This window comes from Thermobia domestica, chromosome 17 (assembly GCF_964235325.1).
Source record: "Thermobia domestica chromosome 17, izTheDome1.hap1.1, whole genome shotgun sequence".
NCBI lineage: Eukaryota > Metazoa > Arthropoda > Insecta > Zygentoma > Lepismatidae > Thermobia > Thermobia domestica.
Window position 1 is genome coordinate 85,589,561 of NC_137470.1, and position 25,725 is coordinate 85,615,285.

A 25,725-nucleotide genomic window follows, 5' to 3' on the forward strand; every position below is an offset into this window, starting at 1 on the left:
ATCTGACAATGACGACAATTGCTTTCAGTCATTCTATTTCTAAAAGGAGTTTTCCAATCACTTCTTTTTCTAAATATTGGGATCACTCTTCAATTGTAAATGTCTAAAAATTATGACAATTAGTAGACTTAAATATGTGAAAAGTAGCAATCAACGAAAAACTGGTTAATCTTTCAAACACTCCTCTTCTCCTACTGAATGAAGTCACCTTTCAATGTTAAAAATCTGAAAATTTAGAACGATTCTATTCTTTAGTTTGTCTTAAATTGTCTTCAATTAAGGATCACCAAGAGTCTGCATTTGCTTCCCAACACTCCCTTAGCCATATTTAGAACACTGCCTTTTCAGTGGCAAATATCTGATAATATCCGATAATTCCGTTACATCATTTCATTCATGCATACGTCGGCAACTAACGATCATCAAATTTCATTTTGAACATTTGATAATTTACGAAAATTTCGTTTTTTCATTTGATTCCTGAACATGTTAGTAACTGTCACAGTCTATTTGAGATAGTATCGTGTCGGTCTATTTGAGCTTCCAAACTCTAATTTTGCTTTTCTGCGTAGATTCTCTTCACAATTTTGAAATATGACAAAATACGACATTACCGTTCTTTGATTTTTTGAATATGTCTTAAACAAACGATCAACAATGTTCGCCACTACTACCAAACACTGCTCTCGGCTTTCGGAATGGACCATCTTTTTAATAATAAATATCTGACAATTAAAGATAACTCCGTTCTATCATTCATTCTTTAAAATGTCAGTAACTAACGATCAGAAACAGTCATTCTTAGCTTCCTTACTCTTTTCACCCTGCGGAGTGGACTCACTTTTCAGTTGTTAAAAGAAAAACCTTTCGCCCTACTGTTTATATTAAAAATTTGACAATTTAAACATATTACGTTTTTTAATATTTTTCTTAAATATTACTTCAACCAAAGATCTCCAAGAGAAATGGATCATTTCTCTATTGTAAAAGACAAACAATATACGACATTTCCGTTAAATTTATTTTTAAATATGTCAGTAACTAAAGATGAGCAAAATTCTGCTTCATATTTGAAACAGTCCCTTCGCCACTTTTCAATCGTAAATGATTGTCAATTTACAAGAAATCTGCTCCTTCACCTTTTTCTTATATATGTTGGCAACTAACGATCAACAAGGGTGTACTTCGCCTTCAAACACTGCTTTTGCCATTCTGAATAAACTGGCTTTTCAATTGTTAATATCTGAGGTTTCGACAATTTTGTTCTTTCCTTATAATTTTAATGATGTCAGTTAGTAGCGATCAGCAAGATTCTGCTTCTCCATCTAAACTCTCTTTTCGCCCTGCTGAACGGACCCATATTAAAAGTGTAAATATGTGACAATTTACATCAATTCCTTTCCTTATTATTTTTAAGTACGCTAGTAAATAACGGTTAAGGTGAGTCTTAACATCTTGCAGATACTCCCTTCTCTCGAATGAATGGACTCATTTTGAATTTTAAATATCCAACAACTTAGAATTCCGTACATTTATTTCATTCTTAAAAAAGTCAGTAACTGAGAATCGGCTACACTCTACTTCAGCTTGGAAACGCTCCTTATGTCCTACGGAATTAAATAACTTTTCAATAGAAAATGTCTTCAACTAAGGATCTGCAAATTTATGCATCTTCTTCCAACACTACTTTCGCACTGCTAAATGGAATCACATTACAAATGTAAATACTTGACAGTGTACGACTATTCCGTTTTCATTTAATTCTTAAATATGTCTATAACTAAGGATTACCAAGGTTCTGCTTAAAATTTTTAACTTTCCTTTCGTTCTGCGGAATGGACACTTTTCTATCGTAAATATCTGACTTTTTAAACAATTCCGCTGGTTCACTTCATTCTTATATATGTCGCCAGCTAACGTTGAATAAGAATGTACTTCAGGTTCCCAACACTGTCTGCCTTGCTGAATAGCTTCACCTTTCAATTGTAAACATCTGAGAATTTAATACAATACCATTCTTTATTTTATTATTAAACATATCAGTAACTAACGATCCGCAACAGTTTGCTTTATCTTAAAAAGAAAAACCATTTTCGCCCTACTGAATGGATTCAGATTTCAATTGTAAACATCTGCAAATATCAGAATATAAGATAATTACATTCTTTCATTGTAATCTAAATATGTTTTTAACTATCGATCAGCAAGGGTCTGCTTCTTCTTCGAAACACGCATTTCGCCCTACTTAACGGTTTCACCTTTCAATTGTATAAACCTGACAATTTACGACAATTGCTTTGTTTAATTTCATTCTTAAATTCTTCAATAAGTAATGACACTAGGAATCCTTACTATTCCAATCACACCTTTCGCCAGCTAAATCTTGGCCTTTGAATTACAAATATCTGACAATGTACGACAAATCCGTTCTTTAATTTCTTTTTAAATATGTCAGTCACTAACGTTAATCGAGAGACTGTTTCCTCTTTCAAAAACTCCGTTCGCCACTTTAAAAAGTTAATATCTTACTTTGTACAACAATTCCGTTATTTCAATTTATTTCTAGATATGTCAGTAATTAACGATAATAAGAGTCTATTCCATTTTCCGAACTCTCCTTCCGATTCACTGGATAGATTCTCTTTTCAATTATAAGTATCAAAATATAAGTTTATCCCGCTCTTTCATTTTATTCTTAAAAATGTATTAATCTATCAGCAAGTCTGCTTCATCTTCCTAACACACCATTTGCCATACTGAATGGACCCGCTTTCCAATTGTAAATATTCAGACAATTTTGGACAATTCCGTTACAAATTTTATTCTTAAATACGTCAGTAAGTAATGATCACTAAGAATCCTTACTCGTCAATATACAGCTTCCGCCCTGCTGAATATACTTACATTTCAGTTGTAAATATCTTATAATCTACGATATTTCCGTTCTTTCAGTTTATTCTTAAATATGTTTTCAACTTACGATCTGTAAAATTCTGCTTCACCTTCCGAACACACCTTTCGCCCTGCTAAATAGATAATTTTCAATTGTAAATTTCTGACAATGTACGGCAATTCCGTTCTTTACTCTAAACCTTAATATATCAGTAACGTGGACGAAGAAGACACTCCTTAATATCCCAGTAGCTAGTGATCATCAAGGGTCTGCTTCATCTTCCAAACGCATCTTTCGTTTTATTGGATGGAGACACCTTTGAATTGTAAAAATCCCAAAGTTTACGTTAATTCCGTTCTTTCACTTATTCTTAAATAGGTTAGTAACTAACGATTAGCAAGAGTTTAGATCAGTTTACAAACACTCGTTTACCCCTATTGCATGATCGGCAAGACAGTCCTTCATCAGCCAAACAATCCTTTCTTCTTGTTGAATGACTGTTTTCAATTGCGAATATCTGACAACCATAATACCATTCCTTCAAATTGTTCTTAAAAACGCCTTCAAATAAAGATTTCTATGTGCCTGCTTCAGTTTTGAAACATTCCTTCCGATGGTTTGTTTCATTCTTAAATATGTTACTAACGACCAACAAAAGTCCAATTACTTTAGCTATGAATCACACTATTCGCCCTACATATTAGAATATCTCAATTGTAAATGGCTGAAAAATTACAATTCTGTTGTATTATTTTACTCTTAATTACGTCAATACTAAGAATCACCAAGAGTCTTCTTCATTTTACAAACACACCTTTCGCCTTACTGAATGCCATCACATTTCAATTGTAAATGTCTGACAAATTACGACAATTCCGTTAGTTCATATTCTTCTTAATTATATTTGTAACTAAACACCAGCAATATTATGCTAAAAAGTGCTACTTACTAATTATCACCAAGCGTCTGCTTCATCTTCCATACAGTCCTTTTTTCTTACTGATTAGAGTCACTGTTCAAATTAAATATTTGACAATCTACGACAATTTCCCTCTATTACTTTATTCTTAAATGAGTCTGAAACCAACGATCATCAGAGTCTGTTCCAGCTTGGGAACTCTATTTTCGCTTAACTGGATAGACTCATTTTTCAACTGTAGATATCAAACATACGATAATTCCATTAAATCATTGTATTCCTAAATATGTCTTCAACAATGGATCAGCAAGAGTTTGCTACATCTTCTAAACTCTTTTTTTCGCCCTAACCAACGGACACTTTTTAATAGTATTTATCTGATAATTTACCTTAATTGAGTTATTTGGTTTTATTTTTAATTATGTTGGCAACTACCGATCAGCAAGACTGCTTAATCTTCGAAAGACACTTCTATCGCTACTTAATGGGTTCAATTTTCGGTATAAATGGCAGAAAATTTAATACCTCTCTGTTCTTTCACTTTCTTTTTAAATATGCCAATAACTAACGATCATGAAACTCTATTTCATCTTCGAAACTCTCCTTTTGCCCTAGTGAATAGAACAACTTTATTAGTAGCTGACAATTTTCTACAATCTCATTGTTTCTTTAATTCCTAAATATATAAGTATCTAACGATTAGCAAGAGTCTGTATCAACTTCTAAACTTTCCTTCCTCACTACTGAATGAACTCACTTTTCAATTGTACATATCTGACAGTTTGCAACAAAAACGTTCTTTCTGTATGCTTCTAAGTTTTCTTTAATAACGATCAGCAAGATTTTATTTCAGCTTATAAAGTCTCCTTTGAACCTGCTGAATGAATTCACTTTTTATTTACAACCATTCTGTTCTTTGTTTTATTCTTAAATAAATCACTAACGAACGATCGAAAAGAGTTTGCTAAATGTTAGAAAGACTCCTTTTACCTTACTGAGTGAGCTCACTCACTTTTAACTTTTAAATATCTCACAATAACGACATTGTTTTCAGTTTATCCTTAAATATGAAAGTGACTAACGATTAGCAACACTATGTATCATCTTCCAAACACTCTTTTCCCACTACTATATTGACTCACTCTTCAATTGTAAATATCTGACAATTTGCGACAACAAGGTTCTGTCATTTTGTTCTTAAATATGTCCTAAACTAAAGACCAGCAAGAATTCATGTTTGCTTATAAATTCTCCTTTGGCTATTACTATTAATGTAAAAATAACTTATTTACAACAATTCCTTTCTTCATATTATTTCCAAATGTTTCTATAACTAACAATCATCCTTGATACCAGGCCTGTCCATGAATTTGCTCCCGGAGCCAAAGCGTGAGCGAGCACGAGCGAAGATAAGAACAGGTGAGCACAGGTGCTGCTAGCTTCGCTTCTTCCACTGCATCCGATAAGTGTTGCCAACCACACATGATGGCAAAAAACCTATGGCCAAGCCTTGCCAGAAATTCGCACGATGATAAGCATTGAGCAGACGCAAGCGTGAAATGTGCAGGTGTGCTCTCCCCCTCCCCATTTCGAAAGCAGTGACGCGAAAACACTGCAGGAAATAAAATTGGTACGTTTTTTTGGTCGAGGAAGACGCATGATAGAGGTTACAGTTAGCGTTGAAGTAACTAACAAATGAACAAGAAAGAAAGAAAGAAAGAAACTAATATTAAACATGTCATCTTACAGACGTAAAAACGACTGCAAAAATCGGAAACGAATCGTTTCAGACCTTTTTAGCTTGCTTACACAATTCGTGATGTTGTATTACATTAGCATTCGGTCTGTAACTTGTCACTCGCTTCACGTTTGCTAAGTTGTAAACGCCTTTCGTTGCTAGATTGATAGGAGAACGACGGGAGGTTGAAAATAATAATAATAATAATAATAATAATAATAATAATAATAATAATAATAATAATAGTAATAATAATAATAATAATAATAATAATAATAATAATAATAATACGCATTATTATTATTATTATTATTATTATTATTATTATTATTATTATTATTATTCGGACCAAAGAGGGATGAAAATGGGGATTGGAGGAAATTCATAACTAGGAATTGCCTAGTTTATACCGCTCACCTAACATTATTAGGGTTATTAAGTGTAGAAGGTTCAGGTGGGCAGGCCATGTAGCCAGAATGGAAGAAATTAGAAACGCTTTCATAATTTTAACTGCAACCCACGTTTCATGTTCAAGACATTGGGAATAATTGTTCGTATCATTCAGTTGGAACGTTTCCTTCCGAATTTACGCTATTACAGTAGACCTACGCTATTACAGTAGGCCTACGCTATTACAGTAGGCCTACAACATTTTGACTTTCAAAATCAGTCAGTAACTATCGAAGAAAGACAAGCGTGTAGCTTCAGTAGTTGAAATGATTTAACATTCTTTTTCACTTTTAACAAGCCACCGGCAAGCAACCAGCCAGGGACAATACATTTTTCCTTATTAAAAAGACACTCCTTGTTAAAAAAAAAAAAACTAATTGCAGTCACTAACGGTCACACTTAAAAATGGAAAATCTCTTTGGCTCTCTTAATATTTTGTTTGATTCTTTGCGATCAAAGTAACTTTAAAAGTGGAGTAAGAAATACTATTCTTCCTATTGATAGTGTAATAGTGGCTTCTAATCTCCACAACCAACCCCTTGCTAAGCCTATTCGTACACACATACATGCATAAGCTAATTTTCTGGAGATAATACTTAGATAATTACAAACAAGTGCTACAGGTTTTTTTCGTATCAACAGATTATCTCTTTTCCTAAAAAGCGAAACAACATAATATAACAAACCCACACTCGGATATAACAAACCCACATCCTTCTTTAACAAAAGGAAAGAAAAAAGAAGAAAAGGAACGTACATAGTTTATCATTTGATTGCTGTTACAAGTTTGTGTTGTCTATAGTTAACGGTTACCACATTGTAAAAAAACACTTTACACTAAATGGCAATCAGTTACCATACATACTTTTTTTTTTGTAAGCTAGTGATTACCGGCAAGGTTGACAACACTTCCGCTCCTCTAAGGACGAAACCCGAAGATCCAGGAAGCACGAACAATGGTATTTGCCCGTAGAATGCTCGTGAGCGTTCACGAGGAGAGTTTCTACTATCTGCTCGTCGTGGGCAGGGCTGCTTGATACACTTCCTTTGCCATACAGATGGCGTCACTATTTAATCATAAAATCTAACAATATTTGACAATTCCGTTGCTTTTATTTTTAAATTCGTCAGTATATAATGATCACCAAGAGTCTGTTTCATCCACCAAACATTCTTTCGTCTAACACAGTGCACCCACTAATCAATTGTAAATATCTGACAATGATGATAATTCCATTTTATCATTCTATTCTTTATTATTTTCAGTAACTGGCGACCTACAGCAGTCTATTTACATCTGCTTCGCATCACTCTTTTCGCCCTGTATGTTGGAATCACTCTTGAATTATAAATGTCTGTGACAGTTTAGGACGATTACATTCTTTCATTTTATTCTTAAATATGACTTCAACCAACAATCACCATCAGCCTGCATTAGCTTCCAAACCCTCCCTTAGCCATATTTAATAGTCTCGGTTTTCAGTTACAAATTTATGACAATTTATGACAATTGCGTTCTTTCATTTTACTCTTAATCATGTAGGAAACTAATGAACTCTCGTCTTTTTAATCTTCGTAACACTTCTTTCGCCCTACTCTATGGATTCCTTTTCAATTGTAAATATCGGACAACTTACGACAATTCCGATCGTTCTGTTCATTCTTACATATGTGGGACACTAACGATCAGCAAAAGTCGACTTTCATTTCGAAATACTTTTTTTGCCTTACTGAATTGCCTCACTTTTCAATTGTAAACATCTGAGAATTTACTACAATTTTGTTCCTTATTTTAAATCTAAATACAACAGTAACGTATGACCAGCATGAGTCTCTTTAAATATGCAAGTAGTTAATGATTAGTGATGACCAAGAGCGTTCGAAAAACACCTTTCGTTTTATTCAATAGACTTAATTTAAAATTGTTAGTATCTGACCATTTACACAATTCCCTTGTTTCATTTTAATCTTAAATATGTGAGTAAGTAACGGTCTGAAACTGTCATTTTCAGCTTCCTTCCTCTTTTCACTCTGCGGAGTGGACTGACTTTACAATTCTAAATATCTGACAATTTACGACAATTCCGTCCTCTCATTTTATTCTTATATATGTCAACAAAGGAGAATCACTAAGAGTCGTCTTCATATTCAAACACTCTCTTTGTCCTATTGAAATGAATCACTTTTCAGTTGTTAATATCTGATACTTTTACGACAATTTGGTTCTATTAATTTATTCATAAATATGTGAGTAACTAACAACATGCAAGAGTCTAAATAACATCGCTTTCTATCACTCCATTCACCCTCTATAATTGAATCACTCTTTAATTTTAAATTCATGAAAAATTACCACAATTTCGTTTTCTTCTCAATTATGCCAGGACTAACAATCAGGAAGAGTCTGCTTAATCTTGCAAACAATCCTTTCGGCTTACTGAAGGGACCCACATTTAAATTGTAAATGTCTCAGAAAATACGACAATTCCATTTCTTCATTTTATTCTTAATTATATCAGCAACTAAAGACCAGCTAGACTGCTTAATTATGCCAGTAGTCCCATCTTCCGAAGAGTCTTTTTGCACTACTGATCACACTCCCTTTTCAATTGTAGATAGCTGACAATTTACGACACTTACGTTCATACAATTTTTGTTGAAACGTCAGTAAGTATTTATCACTAATTTTAAAAAGACAGTTTCTAATTATAACTATATGATAATTTATGACCAAGCGTTATTTAAATTTATTTTTATATATCTTAGTAACTAATGATCTCTAAGAGTCTACTAGGTTCTCTAACTGTTTTCGCCCAATGGACGGCTCACTTTTCAATTGTAATTATCTGACAATTTACAACAACTCCATTCAATTTAATTTTAAATACGCAAGTAACTAACATTCAACAAAAGTCAGCTACATCTTCAAAACATTCCATTTCCCTTATTGAGTGAACTCAGTCTCCAATTGTAAATATCTATCTATTTACGACAAACCCTTTGTATCGTTTTATTTTTATCTTAGTGACTAACGATCAGTAAGACTGTGCCTCATCTTGCTAACACTCGTTTTGCCAGATTGAATGCGCTCACTTTTATATTGCAAATATGTGACAAGTTAGGACAATACCATTCTTTCATTTTTTCTTTTTAGAGAGAAACTATACAACACAACATCTGAAAACACAAAAGCTAGAAGGCTGACAAGGACAATGGCTAATTTTTTCAGGTTACAAAATTCTATATATTGTTCTTTGGTTTCTTTTGGTAGAAAGAATCATCAGTATTTCCCTGCTAATTCACGAGGTATTGATATATTGCATGGTATGCCCTTCGTCAACTATAGAAAGGATCAGTGTTTTGTGGGTTTATTTTTAGGGATTCAGGCTTGACTCGTGTTCTCCTTATGCCAGATTAAAGTTTTCTATCTGAGGTAAAAGATTCTTTCAAGCTTATGGGAAGGAACTCAAAATACTGACAGCATTGCCTTTTTGTATGGCTATGCTTATACGTTGCAGTAAAAATTGATTGCTTCTCGGGTCTCCTGTTTTTGCTGTAAGACTTGTTCCTAGTTCCTTCAAAAAATCAATTGCTTCTTTGCTGAACACACCTGTTGTTTCAGTAGCAAAAACTATAAAATGATGGTCTTCTTTAAGTTTAGAATATTTTGAGTGTTTGCCTGAACAAGCCGCTTCCGCTGTACTCCCTGCTTTTATACTTGTAGATTGTAGATAAGATGCAGCAAACGTATCAACACATGTGACATCCCAGACTAATCTTAGACTTTTTTTCCAGGGAATTAATGTTATTCCGTCTGGTCGCTTACCATCGTACCTGATCATTCCTGGAGGTTCTAATATACTCGGAAAGTCGATGCTTCCAAAACTTCTTTTGATTGTGTTGTTTTATTTTCTATGACGTGCAAATCTTCCTCCATTTTTGTTGGAGGTCAAAGCATGAAACCCTTTCTTGTCCATCTTGTTGTTGCAGGTGCAAATAAATTCATGACAAACATTCAGGCCTAAGCGCAACCCTATGCAGATTTTGAGAAAGTTGTCATTCAAGAATGTCCCTATGTTTATAGATGGTTTTGTCTGTAGCCATGCTCCTGATTCCTTCTCTCTTAAAGCTTAATGCGTGCACTTTCAATATTGTTTTCAGCGACTATTTCGTGCTCGATTACCTCGTTTATAATAATTTGATCCCATGTTTGTGTGACTCTTTTAAAACCGGGGTTTTTCATCGTAAATGCCTTTCCAAATTTCCAAAGCCTCTCTCAAATGGCTTATTCCCACTTCGTCAACTGGATACTTTATAATTTTGGAAACAAGTGGCAACGCTCCATGCCACGAGGAAATGAAGGTAGGAAGGCATAGGTCTGAAGACTTTCTTATGCCTAAACCACCGACTCTGATGGGAAGGCTTGCTTGTGTCCATTGCGTTTCATTGATATTGTAATTTATTGTTGCTTGTAACGCCTTCTTCAGTATGTGATCCATTTGTAGAAGTCTGGAGGGATTGACCCATGTTGGAACTGTTCCGAGAAAGTTGGTTTTTTAAGAATTCAAAAGCAATTTTTGAGCAAAAAAAAACGCAATGAGGGCTTGTAAACTTTCTAATCTCTATGATATTCTTTTGAGATCATTTAGGTGTTTCTCGAAATGGTATTCGATTCCTTCTTCGTGTAGTGGTGAACCCAGCAATGAGATCTCATTATTTTTCATTATTCGTATTCCCGGTAATATGTTTGAAAATTAAGATACAATTTAAAGGTAGCTTTTTTCGGAATTGAAGAAAAGTCACATTTTTGTGGGTTTATTTGTAAATCTAGTTTCTCTGATTTTTAATCAACTTCTTTATATCTTCCAACACGGTTTGTGGTGACCCTCCAAGAGTTCCGTCATCAAGGTAGAATACATTTAGCTCTGAAGAAGGAGAAGGGGCAATTGTATGCATTGCTAGACTAGATAGCAGCGGGCCTGCTGGTTCGCCTTGCTGAACTCCTACACATGAGGTTATTTTCGTTTCTTTGTAAAATAACGTTGATGGATTTCCATAGCTTTGCCAAAAATATGAATAATATTGAGGTATGATTTGTTTAACTTCCTTTAAAATGTCTCGTTCCACTGAGTTAAAGGCATTTTTGTAGTCGATTTTTAGAATAATCTTGTTTGATTTTTTATTAGCATGTATAAATGTTCGAGTGGCGTGAATGATAAATTCACTGCCTTTTGGTGTTGCAATTCCCAGTTGATGAGGATACTGAGAACATTGATTGTAGACTGAGGACACTACTAACTTTGATGCCAAACGTCTGAAAACTACCGATGGCAATAGGTCTGATTCCCCCGTCCTTCTTCTTTAGGGCGCAGAAGTTAGCTCCAAACAGGTATGGACACACCTCTTGATTTACTCTTCCACTAAGGAGGAGATTCATCAATTTCGTGATCTGACTCAAAAGAAAAGATCCTGCTTCACCGGCAAATCTCGAGATGAAGTCTTTAAGGTGTTGAGGGCAAATGCCATTAATCCCAGACGCTGAGCCGGGCGCTAATTCATTTATGGCTTTCTGAACTATTTCTTCATTAACGTATACAGGTGAACCTTAATTAGATGGAGGGTCCAGTATTTCAAGGGCCCAGAAGCTGGGTGCTGGTTCACCAGGCAGAGAAATGCTTCTTCGTTGGCAGGTGCCAACGAATCATCAGAAGTTAATAATCTTATGGCGCCTCTTGTATCAAAGTCTGATATTTAAAATATTATCCTTTTAGCCAAATGAAACTTAGGTTTCAGTCTTTTGGTTGTAACAGGTGTTTCGGGCGCATGTGAAACATATGATAATGAAGTTATTTTTCAATAATGTTTGTGATTGAATTTTCAACACGCTTTTTCTAGAATTTTAAGGTGGTAGAATGCGAAAATGAAGAGGGTCTCACCTTGCTAACACTCCTTTCGCCAGACTGAATGCGCTCACTTTTATATTGCAAATATGTGATTAGTTACGACAATACCATTCTTTCATTTTATTCTTATATATATCAGTAACTAGCGATCAGCAAAAGTATGCTACAACTTCTAAACTTTCTTTTTGTTCTAATGAACGGACTCATTTTCAATTGTAAATAACTGACAATTTACAACAATTTCGTTCATTGATTTTATTCACAAATACGCTGGTAACTAACAATCAACAAAGGTCAACTGCATATTCCAAACATTCCTGTGTCCTTATTGAGTGGACTCACTTTCTAATTATAAATATCTGAATAAATACGACAAACAGATTGTTTCATTGTACTTAAATTTGTGTATAACTAACGGTCTGCAATAGTCTGCTTCCGCTTTCACACTCGCTTCGCCTTAACCCTTTGAGTCACATCATCCTATAAATAGGAGAGTGGATTCAAACCTTCTTCATTATTTTATATATTTTTGACACATGCTTTTTTTTATCCCGTTGTATATTTAAAACATTCTTTGATTTTAGTATCGAGATGTACCGACAACAATTATACAAAATTGTTATTCTTGTCATGAATATTTAGAAGGCGGGTTTCATTAAACAATGAAGTTGAAGAAGTGCTCACCTAAAAACTGGTCGGGAGCTTTAAAACAAAAGAAAATTCGCAAATTTAATTTTTTCCTGATAAATTAGATACAAAATATATCAATTAATTATTATGCTCTATACTCTATACTATTAGAGAGATCTTTATACTCTAAAGGTTTCATTCAGCGTGCATTTAAAAAATCGTGCTAGATATAGGACAATGTGACTGTTACTACCCTGATCGGTTCGGAATCAGAAAATGATTCACACGTGAATAAAGCTTTGTGTACGCAGTTTGCTAAGCTTCATGCTACACGTTTGACGCGTTTTATCTTCGCTCGTTTAAAAATGGATGAAGAATACATCAGGCGTTGTGGAAAAGGTGAACCAGGAGTTAGGGTAAACAGAAAGAAACTCAGTTGTGATAAGATTGTCTTTGATCAAAAATGGCAATGTATTAGATTTAGAAGGTTTATGTGACGAAGAAGGTGACGAGCTCCAGGATTTTAGAGATGAATCCCCAGGTGAAGAATCTGAATTGCTATTGGACGACAGTGAGTTGCCGCCTTTATTAGAAGAATAGGAATCAAATCCTGTTCGAGACAATGATCCGAGTTTCGATTTGCAGTCAAATAATTGCCTTGCTTGTGTGAACGTAAATAGTAACCATTCTGTTAGCGACAGTGTTGCCATCCATGCGTGCCTAACTGAAAAGGAATTTCAGAAACATTTTTTTTGTGACAAAGAACTAACCGCGAAAAAGCATGTAACTTGGATTCATGGATAAAACTTTCTGACACCGGCTATGGAATCTTTTGTGAATACACCGGATGATATCGTGAAGTTACGAAATCCAACCCAAATTTTTGAACGATATTTCACTCCAGATCTTCTTGAAAATATGGTTTATGCTAGGAAATTGTACGAATTGAATTCGTTTACCTCTAGAAGATTTGGTCACTAGATCATTTGTGGAGTGTACTCTCGAACACATCAAAACATCTCTATAGTGAATCCACCTCAACATTGTCACTTAATCTACAGTCTCTTTTTTTTACTGTTTCTCCCTCTTTCAATTTCGCCTCAAGGACTGGTTACGGGATATCTTTTCTGTTTGAAATCAAAGTTCCAATCAAAGTTTTAGATTGAAGACGATAAGCAAGTGAAATGGATGTAAGTCCTACGAATTTACGCATCTCCGTTATATATGTAGCTGTCCAATCATGTATCCTTGCGTTAGGAGAAAAATCATAATCTTTTGGATTTGTTGCATTGCTTCTCTGATCAATGTATCAAAGTCTCTGATATTTTAGATATTATTCTTTTAGCCAAATCAAACTTAGGTTTCGGTCTTTTGGTTGTAACAGGTGTTTCGGGCGCATGTTAATCATTAAAGTTATTTATGATAATGTTTTATATTGAAGTTTCAGCACTCTTTTTTGGAATTTTAAGGTGGTAGAAAGCGAAAATGAAGAGTGCCTCATTTTGCTAACACTCCTTTCGCCAGACTGAATACGCTCATTTTAAAATTGCAAATATGTGACAAGTTACGACAATACCATTCTTTCATTTTATTCTTCTATATATCAGTAACTAGCGATCAGTAAAAGTATGCTACAACTTCGAAACTTTCTTTTTGTTCTAATGAATGGACAGATTTTCAATTGAAAATATCTGACAATTTACAACAATTCCGTTCATTGATTTTATTCATAAATACTATGGTAACTAACAATGAACAAAGGTCAACTGCATATTCCAAACATACCTGTGTCATTGAGTAGACTGATTTCCCAATTATAAACATCTGACTAAATACGACAAACCGATTGTTTCATTGTATTCTTAAATTTCTGAATAACTAACGGTCTGCAATAGTCTGCTTCCGCTTTCGCACTGCTTTCGCACCCTTTGAGTCACATCATTCTATAAATAGGAGAGTGGACTCAAACCTTCTTTATTATTTTATATATTTGTTACACATGCTTTTTTTTATCCCGTTGTATATTTTAAAGATTCTTTGTTTTTTAGTATCGAGATGTTCCAATAACAATTATACAAAATTGTTATTCTTGTCATGAATATTTAGAAGGCGGGTTTCATTAAACAATGAAGTTGAAGAAGTGCTCACCTAAAAACTGGTCGGGAGCTTTAAAACAAAAGAAAATTCGCAAATTTAATTTTTTTCCTGATAATTTAGATACAAAATATATCAATTAATTATTATGCTCTATACTCTATACTCTTAGAGAGATCTTTATACTCTAAAGTTTTCATTCAGCGTGCATTTAAAAAATCGTGCTAGATATAGGACAATGTGACTGTTACTACCCTGATCGGTTCGGAATCAGAAAATGATTCACACGTGAATAAAGCTTTGTGTACGCAGTTTGCTAAGCTTCATGCTACACGTTTGACGCGTTTTATCATCGCTCGTTTAAAAATGGATGAAGAATACATCAGGCGTTGTGGAAAAGGTGAACCAGGAGTTAGGGTAAACAGAAAGAAACTCAGTTGTGATAAGATTGTCTTTGATCAAAAATGGCAATGTATTAGATTTAGAAGGTTTATGTGACGAAGAAGGTGACGAGCTCCAGGATTTTAGAGATGATTCCCCAGGTGAAGAATCTGAATTGCTATTGGACGACAGTGAGTTGCCGCCAGTATTCGAAGAATAGGAATCAAATCCTGTTCGAGACAAGGATCCGAGTTTCGATTTGCAGTCAAATAATGCCTTGCTTGTGTGAACGTAAATAGTAACCAATCTGTTAGCGACAGTGTTGCCATCCATACGTGCCTAACTGAAAAGGAATTTCAGAAACATTATTTTTGTGACAAAGAACTAACCGCGAAAAAGGATATAACTTGGATTCATGGATCCAACTTTCTGACACCGGCTATGGAATCTTTTGTGAATACACCGGATGATATCGTGAAGTTACGAAACCCAACCCAAATTTTTGAACGATATTTCACTGCAGATCTTCTTGAAAATATGGTTTATGCAAGGAAATTGTACGAACTGAATTCCTTTACCACTAGAAGACTTGGTCACTAGATCATTTGTGGAGTGTACTCTCGCACACATCAAAACATCTCTATAGTGAATCCACCTCAAAATTGTCACTTAATCTACAGTCTCTTTTTTTACTGTTTCTCCCTCTTTCAATTTCGCCTCAAGGATTTGTTTCGGGATATCGTTCCTGTTTGAAATCAAACTTCCAATCAAAGGTTTAGATTGAAGACGATAAGCAAGTGAAATGGATGTAAGTCCTACGAATTTACGCATCTCCGTTATATATGTAGCTGTCCAATCATGTATCCTTGCGTTAGGAAAAAATCATAATCTTTTGGATTTGTTGCATTGCTTCTCTGATCAATGTATCAAAGTCTCTGATATTTTAGATATTATTCTTTTAGCCAAATCAAACTTAGGTTTCGGTCTTTTGGTTGTAACAGGTGTTTCGGGCGCATGTTAATCATAAAAGTTATTTACGATAATGCTTTTTATTGAAGTTTCAGCACGCTTTTTTGGAATTTTAATTGGTAGAAAGCGAAAATGAAGAGTGCCTCATTTTGCTAACACTCCTTTCGCCAGACTGAATGCGCTCATTATAAAATTGCAAATATGTGACAAGTTACGACAATACCATTCTTTCATTTTATTCTTAGATATATCAGTAACTAGCGATCAGCAAAAGTATGCTACAACTTCGAAACTCTTTTTGTTCTAATGAATGGACAGATTTTCAATTGAAAATATCTGACAATTTACAACAATTCCGCTCATTGATTTTATTCATAAATACTATGGTAACTAACAATGAACAAAGGTCAACTGCATATTACAAACGTACCTGTGTCATTGAGTAGACTGATTTCCCAATTATAAACATCTGACTAAATACGACAAACCGATTGTTTCATTGTATTCTTAAATTTCTGAATAACTAACGGTCTGCAATAGTCTGCTTGCGCTTTCGCACTGCTTTCGCACCCTTTGAGTCACATCATTCTATAAATAGGAGAGTGGACTCAAACCTTCTTTATTATTTTATATATTTGTTACACATGCTTTTTTTTTATCCCGTTGTATATTTTAAAGATTCTTTGTTTTTTAGTATCGAGATGTTCCAATAACAATTATACAAAATTGTTATTCTTGTCATGAATATTTAGAAGGCGGGTTTCATTAAACAATGAAGTTGAAGAAGTGCTCACCTAAAAACTGGTCGGGAGCTTTAAAACAAAAGAAAATTCGCAAATTTAATTTTTTTCCTGATAAATTAGATACAAAATATATCAATTAATTATTATGCTCTATACTCTATACTCTTAGAGAGATCTTTATACTCTAAAGGTTTCATTCAGCGTGCATTTAAAAAATCGTGCTAGATATAGGACAATGTGACTGTTACTACCCTGATCGGTTCGGAATCAGAAAATGATTCACACGTGAATAAAGCTTTGTGTACGCAGTTTGCTAAGCTTCATGCTACACGTTTGACGCGTTTTATCTTCGCTCGTTTAAAAATGGATGAAGAATACATCAGGCGTTGTGGAAAAGGTGAACCAGGAGTTAGGGTAAACAGAAAGAAACTCAGTTGTGATAAGATTGTCTTTGATCAAAAATGGCAATGTATTAGATTTAGAAGGTTTATGTGACGCAGAAGGTGACGAGCTCCAGGATTTTAGAGATGATTCCCCAGGTGAAGAATCTGAATTGCTATTGGACGACAGTGAGTTGCCGCCAGTATTCGAAGAATAGGAATCAAATCCTGTTTGAGACAAGGATCCGAGTTTCGATTTGCAGTCAAATAATTGCCTCGCGTGTGTGAACGTAAATAGTAACCAATCTGTTAGCGACAGTGTTGCCATCCATACGTGCCTAACTGAAAAGGAATTTCAGAAACATTATTTTTGTGACAAAGAACTAACCGCGAAAAAGGATATAACTTGGATTCATGGATCCAACTTTCTGACACCGGCTATGGAATCTTTTGTGAATACACCGGATGATATCGTGAAGTTACGAAACCCAACCCAAATTTTTGAACGATATTTCACTCCAGATCTTCTTGAAAATATGGTTTATGCAAGGAAATTGTACGAACTGAATTCCTTTACCTCTAGAAGATTTGGTCACTAGATCATTTGTGGAGTGTACTCTCGAACATATCAAAACATCTCTATAGTGAATCCACCTCAACATTGTCACTTAATCTACAGTCTCTTTTTTTTACTGTTTCTCCCTCTTTCAATTTCGCCTCAAGGACTTGTTTCGGGATATATTTTCTGTTTGAAATCAAAGTTCCAATCAAAGGTTTAGATTGAAGACGATAAGCAAGTGAAATGGATGTAAGTCCTACGAATTTACGCATCTCCGTTATATATGTAGCTGTCCAATCATGTATCCTTGCGTTAGGAGAAAAATCATAATCTTTTGGATTTGTTGCATTGCTTCTCTGATCAATGTATCAAAGTCTCTGATATTTTAGATATTATTCTTTTAGCCAAATCAAACTTAGGTTTCGGTCTTTTGGTTGTAACAGGTGTTTCGGGCGCATGTTAATCATAAAAGTTATTTACGATAATGTTTTTTTATTGAAGTTTCAGCACGCTTTTTTGGAATTTTAATTGGTAGAAAGCGAAAATGAAGAGTGCCTCATTTTGCTAACACTCCTTTCGCCGGACTGAATGCGCTCATTTTAAAATTGAAAATATGTGACAAGTTACGACAATACCATTCTTTCATTTTATTCTTAGATATATCAGTAACTAGCGATCAGCAAAAGTATGCTACAACTTCTAAACTTTCTTTTTGTTCTAATGAATGGACAGATTTTCAATTGAAAATATCTGACAATTTACAACAATTCCGTTCATTGATTTTATTCATAAATACTATGGTAACTAACAATCAACAAAGGTCAACTGCATATTCCAAACGTACCTGTGTCATTGAGTAGACTGATTTCCCAATTATAAGTATCTGACTAAATACGACAAACCGATTGTTTCATTGTATTCTTAAATTTCTGAATAACTAACGGTCTGCAATAGTCTGCTTCCGCTTTCGTACTCGCTTGGCTTTAACCCTTTGAGTCACATCATCCTATAAATAGGAGAGTGGACTCAAACCTTCTTCATTATTTTATATATTTTTGACACATGCTTTTTTTTATCCCGTTGTATATTTAAAACATTGTTTGTTTTTTAGTATCGAGATGTACCGACAACAATTATACAAAATCGTTATTCTTGTCATGAATATTTAGAAGGTGGGTTTCATTAAACAATGAAGTTGAGGAAGTGCTCACATAAAAACTGGTCGGGAGCTTTAAAACAAAAGAAAATTCGCAAATTTAATTTTTTTCCTGATAAATTAGATACAAAATATATCAATTAATTATTATGCTCTATACTCTATACTCTTAGAGAGATCTTTATACTCTAAAGGTTTCATTCAGCGTGCATTTAAAAAATCGTGCTAGATATAGGACAATGTGACTGTTACTACCCTGATCGGTTCGGAATCAGAAAATGATTCAAACGTGATTAAACCTTTGTGTACGCAGTTTGCTAAGCTTCATGCTAAGTTTGACGCGTTTTATCTTCGCTCGTTTAAAAATGGATGAAGAATACATCAGGCGTTGTGGAAAAGGTGAACCAGGAGTTAGGGTAAACAGAAAGAAGCTCAGTTGTGATAAGATTGTCTTTGATCAAAAATGGCAATGTATTAGATTTAGAAGGTTTATGTGACGAAGAAGGTGACGAGCTCCAGGATTTTGGAGATGATTCCCCAGGTGAAGAATCTGAATTGCTATTGGACGACAGTGAGTTGCCGCCAGTATTCGAAGAATAGGAATCAAATCCTGTTTGAGACAAGGATCCGAGTTTCGATTTGCAGTCAAATAATTGCCTCGCGTGTGTGAACGTAAATAGTAACCAATCTGTTAGCGACAGTGTTGCCATCCATACGTGCCTAACTGAAAAGGAATTTCAGAAACATTATTTTTGTGACAAAGAACTAACCGCGAAAAAGGATATAACTTGGATTCATGGATCCAACTTTCTGACACCGGCTATGGAATCTTTTGTGAATACACCGGATGATATCGTGAAGTTACGAAACCCAACCCAAATTTTTGAACGATATTTCACTCCAGATCTTCTTGAAAATATGGTTTATGCAAGGAAATTGTACGAACTGAATTCCTTTACCTCTAGAAGATTTGGTCACTAGATCATTTGTGGAGTGTACTCTCGAACATATCAAAACATCTCTATAGTGAATCCACCTCAACATTGTCACTTAATCTACAGTCTCTTTTTTTTACTGTTTCTCCCTCTTTCAATTTCGCCTCAAGGACTTGTTTCGGGATATATTTTCTGTTTGAAATCAAAGTTCCAATCAAAGGTTTAGATTGAAGACGATAAGCAAGTGAAATGGATGTAAGTCCTACGAATTTACGCATCTCCGTTATATATGTAGCTGTCCAATCATGTATCCTTGCGTTAGGAGAAAAATCATAATCTTTTGGATTTGTTGCATTGCTTCTCTGATCAATGTATCAAAGTCTCTGATATTTTAGATATTATTCTTTTAGCCAAATCAAACTTAGGTTTCGGTCTTTTGGTTGTAACAGGTGTTTCGGGCGCATGTTAATCATAAAAGTTATTTACGATAATGTTTTTTTATTGAAGTTTCAGCACGCTTTTTTGGAATTTTAATTGGTAGAAAGCGAAAATGAAGAGTGCCTCATTTTGCTAACACTCCTTTCGCCGGACTGAATGCGCTCATTTTAAAATTGAAAATATGTGACAAGTTACGACAATACCATTCTTTCATTTTATTCTTAGATATATCAGTAACTAGCGATCAGCAAAAGTATGCTACAACTTCTAAACTTTCTTTTTGTTCTAATGAATGGACAGATTTTCAATTGAAAATATCTGACAATTTACAACAATTCCGTTCATTGATTTTATTCATAAATACTATGGTAACTAACAATCAACAAAGGTCAACTGCATATTCCAAACGTACCTGTGTCATTGAGTAGACTGATTTCCCAATTATAAGTATCTGACTAAATACGACAAACCGATTGTTTCATTGTATTCTTAAATTTCTGAATAACTAACGGTCTGCAATAGTCTGCTTCCGCTTTCGTACTCGCTTGGCTTTAACCCTTTGAGTCACATCATCCTATAAATAGGAGAGTGGACTCAAACCTTCTTCATTATTTTATATATTTTTGACACATGCTTTTTTTTATCCCGTTGTATATTTAAAACATTGTTTGTTTTTTAGTATCGAGATGTACCGACAACAATTATACAAAATCGTTATTCTTGTCATGAATATTTAGAAGGTGGGTTTCATTAAACAATGAAGTTGAGGAAGTGCTCACATAAAAACTGGTCGGGAGCTTTAAAACAAAAGAAAATTCGCAAATTTAATTTTTTTCCTGATAAATTAGATACAAAATATATCAATTAATTATTATGCTCTATACTCTATACTCTTAGAGAGATCTTTATACTCTAAAGGTTTCATTCAGCGTGCATTTAAAAAATCGTGCTAGATATAGGACAATGTGACTGTTACTACCCTGATCGGTTCGGAATCAGAAAATGATTCAAACGTGATTAAACCTTTGTGTACGCAGTTTGCTAAGCTTCATGCTAAGTTTGACGCGTTTTATCTTCGCTCGTTTAAAAATGGATGAAGAATACATCAGGCGTTGTGGAAAAGGTGAACCAGGAGTTAGGGTAAACAGAAAGAAGCTCAGTTGTGATAAGATTGTCTTTGATCAAAAATGGCAATGTATTAGATTTAGAAGGTTTATGTGACGAAGAAGGTGACGAGCTCCAGGATTTTGGAGATGATTCCCCAGGTGAAGAATCTGAATTGCTATTGGACGACAGTGAGTTGCCGCCAGTATTCGAAGAATAGGAATCAAATCCTGTTTGAGACAAGGATCCGAGTTTCGATTTGCAGTCAAATAATTGCCTCGCGTGTGTGAACGTAAATAGTAACCAATCTGTTAGCGACAGTGTTGCCATCCATACGTGCCTAACTGAAAAGGAATTTCAGAAACATTATTTTTGTGACAAAGAACTAACCGCGAAAAAGGATATAACTTGGATTCATGGATCCAACTTTCTGACACCGGCTATGGAATCTTTTGTGAATACACCGGATGATATCGTGAAGTTACGAAACCCAACCCAAATTTTTGAACGATATTTCACTCCAGATCTTCTTGAAAATATGGTTTATGCAAGGAAATTGTACGAACTGAATTCCTTTACCTCTAGAAGATTTGGTCACTAGATCATTTGTGGAGTGTACTCTCGAACATATCAAAACATCTCTATAGTGAATCCACCTCAACATTGTCACTTAATCTACAGTCTCTTTTTTTTACTGTTTCTCCCTCTTTCAATTTCGCCTCAAGGACTTGTTTCGGGATATATTTTCTGTTTGAAATCAAAGTTCCAATCAAAGGTTTAGATTGAAGACGATAAGCAAGTGAAATGGATGTAAGTCCTACGAATTTACGCATCTCCGTTATATATGTAGCTGTCCAATCATGTATCCTTGCGTTAGGAGAAAAATCATAATCTTTTGGATTTGTTGCATTGCTTCTCTGATCAATGTATCAAAGTCTCTGATATTTTAGATATTATTCTTTTAGCCAAATCAAACTTAGGTTTCGGTCTTTTGGTTGTAACAGGTGTTTCGGGCGCATGTTAATCATAAAAGTTATTTACGATAATGTTTTTTTATTGAAGTTTCAGCACGCTTTTTTGGAATTTTAATTGGTAGAAAGCGAAAATGAAGAGTGCCTCATTTTGCTAACACTCCTTTCGCCGGACTGAATGCGCTCATTTTAAAATTGAAAATATGTGACAAGTTACGACAATACCATTCTTTCATTTTATTCTTAGATATATCAGTAACTAGCGATCAGCAAAAGTATGCTACAACTTCTAAACTTTCTTTTTGTTCTAATGAATGGACAGATTTTCAATTGAAAATATCTGACAATTTACAACAATTCCGTTCATTGATTTTATTCATAAATACTATGGTAACTAACAATCAACAAAGGTCAACTGCATATTCCAAACGTACCTGTGTCATTGAGTAGACTGATTTCCCAATTATAAGTATCTGACTAAATACGACAAACCGATTGTTTCATTGTATTCTTAAATTTCTGAATAACTAACGGTCTGCAATAGTCTGCTTCCGCTTTCGTACTCGCTTGGCTTTAACCCTTTGAGTCACATCATCCTATAAATAGGAGAGTGGACTCAAACCTTCTTCATTATTTTATATATTTTTGACACATGCTTTTTTTTATCCCGTTGTATATTTAAAACATTGTTTGTTTTTTAGTATCGAGATGTACCGACAACAATTATACAAAATCGTTATTCTTGTCATGAATATTTAGAAGGTGGGTTTCATTAAACAATGAAGTTGAGGAAGTGCTCACATAAAAACTGGTCGGGAGCTTTAAAACAAAAGAAAATTCGCAAATTTAATTTTTTTCCTGATAAATTAGATACAAAATATATCAATTAATTATTATGCTCTATACTCTATACTCTTAGAGAGATCTTTATACTCTAAAGGTTTCATTCAGCGTGCATTTAAAAAATCGTGCTAGATATAGGACAATGTGACTGTTACTACCCTGATCGGTTCGGAATCAGAAAATGATTCAAACGTGATTAAACCTTTGTGTACGCAGTTTGCTAAGCTTCATGCTAAGTTTGACGCGTTTTATCTTCGCTCGTTTAAAAATGGATGAAGAATACATCAGGCGTTGTGGAAAAGGTGAACCAGGAGTTAGGGTAAACAGAAAGAAGCTCAGTTGTGATAAGATTGTCTTTGATCAAAAATGGCAATGTATTAGATTTAGAAGGTTTATGTGACGAAGAAGGTGACGAGCTCCAGGATTTTAGAGATGATTCCCCAGGTGAAGAATCTGAATTGCTATTGGACGACAGTGAGTTGCCGCCTTTATTAGAAGAATAGGAATCAAATCCTGTTCTAGACAATGATCCGAGTTTCGATTTGCAGTCAAATAATTGCCTTGCTTGTGTGAACGTAAATAGTAACCATTCTGTTAGCGACAGTGTGGCCATCCATGCGTGCCTAACTGAAAAGGAATTTCAGAAACATTATTTTTGTGATAAAGAACTAACCGCGAAAAAGCATGTAACTTGGATTCATGGATCCAACTTTCTGACACCGGCTATGGAATCTTTTGTGAATACACCGGATGATATCGTGAAGTTACGAAATCCAACCCAAATTTTTGAACGATATTTCACTGCAGATCTTCTTGAAAATATGGTTTATGCAAGGAAATTGTACGAATTGAATTCCTTTAGCTCTAGAAGATTTGGTCACTAGATCATTTGTGGAGTGTACTCTCTAACACATCAAAACATCTCTATAGTGAATCCACCTCAACATTGTCACTTAATCTACAGTCTCTTTTTTTTACTGTTTCTCCCTCTTTCAATTTCGCCTCAAGGACTTGTTTCGGGATATTTTACTGTTTGAAATCAAAGTTCCAATCAAAGGTTTAGATTGAAGACGATAAGCAAGTGAAATGGATGTAAGTCCTACGAATTTACGCATCTCCGTTATATATGTAGCTGTCCAATCATGTATCCTTGCGTTAGGAGAAAAATCATAATCTTTTGGATTTGTTGCATTGCTTCTCTGATCAATGTATCAAAGTCTCTGATATTTTAGATATTATTCTTTTAGCCAAATCAAACTTTGGTTTCGGTCTCTTGGTTGTAAGAGGTGTTTCGGGCGCATGTTAATCATTAAAGTTATTTACGATAATGTTTTTTATTGAAGTTTCAGCACGCCTTTTTTGGAATTTTAAGGTGGTAGAAAGCGAAAATGAAGAGTGCCTCATTTTGCTAACACTCCTTTCGCCAGACTGAATGCGCGCATTTTAAAAGTGCAAATATGTGACAAGTTACGACAATACCATTCTTTCATTTTATTCTTATATATATCAGTAACTAGCGATCAGCAAAAGTATGCTACAACTTCGAAACTTTCTTTTTGTTCTAATGAATGGACAGATTTTCAATTGAAAATATCTGACAATTTACAACAATTTCGTTCATTGATTTTATTCATAAATACTATGGTAACTAACAATCAACAAAGGTCAACTGCATATTCCAAACATACCTGTGTCATTGAGTAGACTGATTTTCCAATTATAAATATCTGACTAAATACGACAAACCGATTGTTTCATTGTATTCTTAAATTTCTGAATAACTAACGGTCTGCAATAGTCTGCTTCCGCTTCCGCACTCGCTTGGCTTTAAGCCATTCAGTCACATCATTCTATAAATAGGAGAGTGGATTCAAACCTTCTTTATTATTTTATATATTTGTTACACATGCTTTTTTTTATCCCGTTGTATATTTTAAAGATTCTTTGTTTTTTAGTATCGAGATGTTCCAACAACAATTATACAAAATTGTTATTCTTATCATGAATATTTAAAAGGCGAGTTTCATTAAACAATCAAGTTGAAGAAGTGCTCACCTAAAAACTGGTCGAGAGCTTTAAAACAAAAGAAAATTCGCAAATTTAATTTTTTCCTGATAAATTAGATAAAAAATATATCAATTAATTATTATGCTCTATACTCTATACTCTTAGAGAGATCTTTATACTCTAAAGTTTTCATTCAGCGTGCATTTAAAAAATCGTGCTAGATATAGGACAATGTGACTGTTACTACCCTGATCGGTTCGGAATCAGAAAATGATTCACACCTGAATAAAGCTTTGTTTTACGCAGTTTGCTAAGCTTCATGCTACACGTTTGACGCGTTTTATCTTCGCTCGTTTAAAAATGGATGAAGAATACATCAGGCGTTGTGGAAAAGGTGAACCAGGAGTTAGGGTAAACAGAAAGAAACTCAGTTGTGATAAGATTGTCTTTGATCAAAAATGGCAATGTATTAGATTTAGAAGGTTTATGTGACGAAGAAGGTGACGAGCTCCAGGATTTTAGAGATGATTCCCCAGGTGAAGAATCTGAATTGCTATTGGACGACAGTGAGTTGCCGCCAGTATTCGAAGAATAGGAATCAAATCCTGTTCG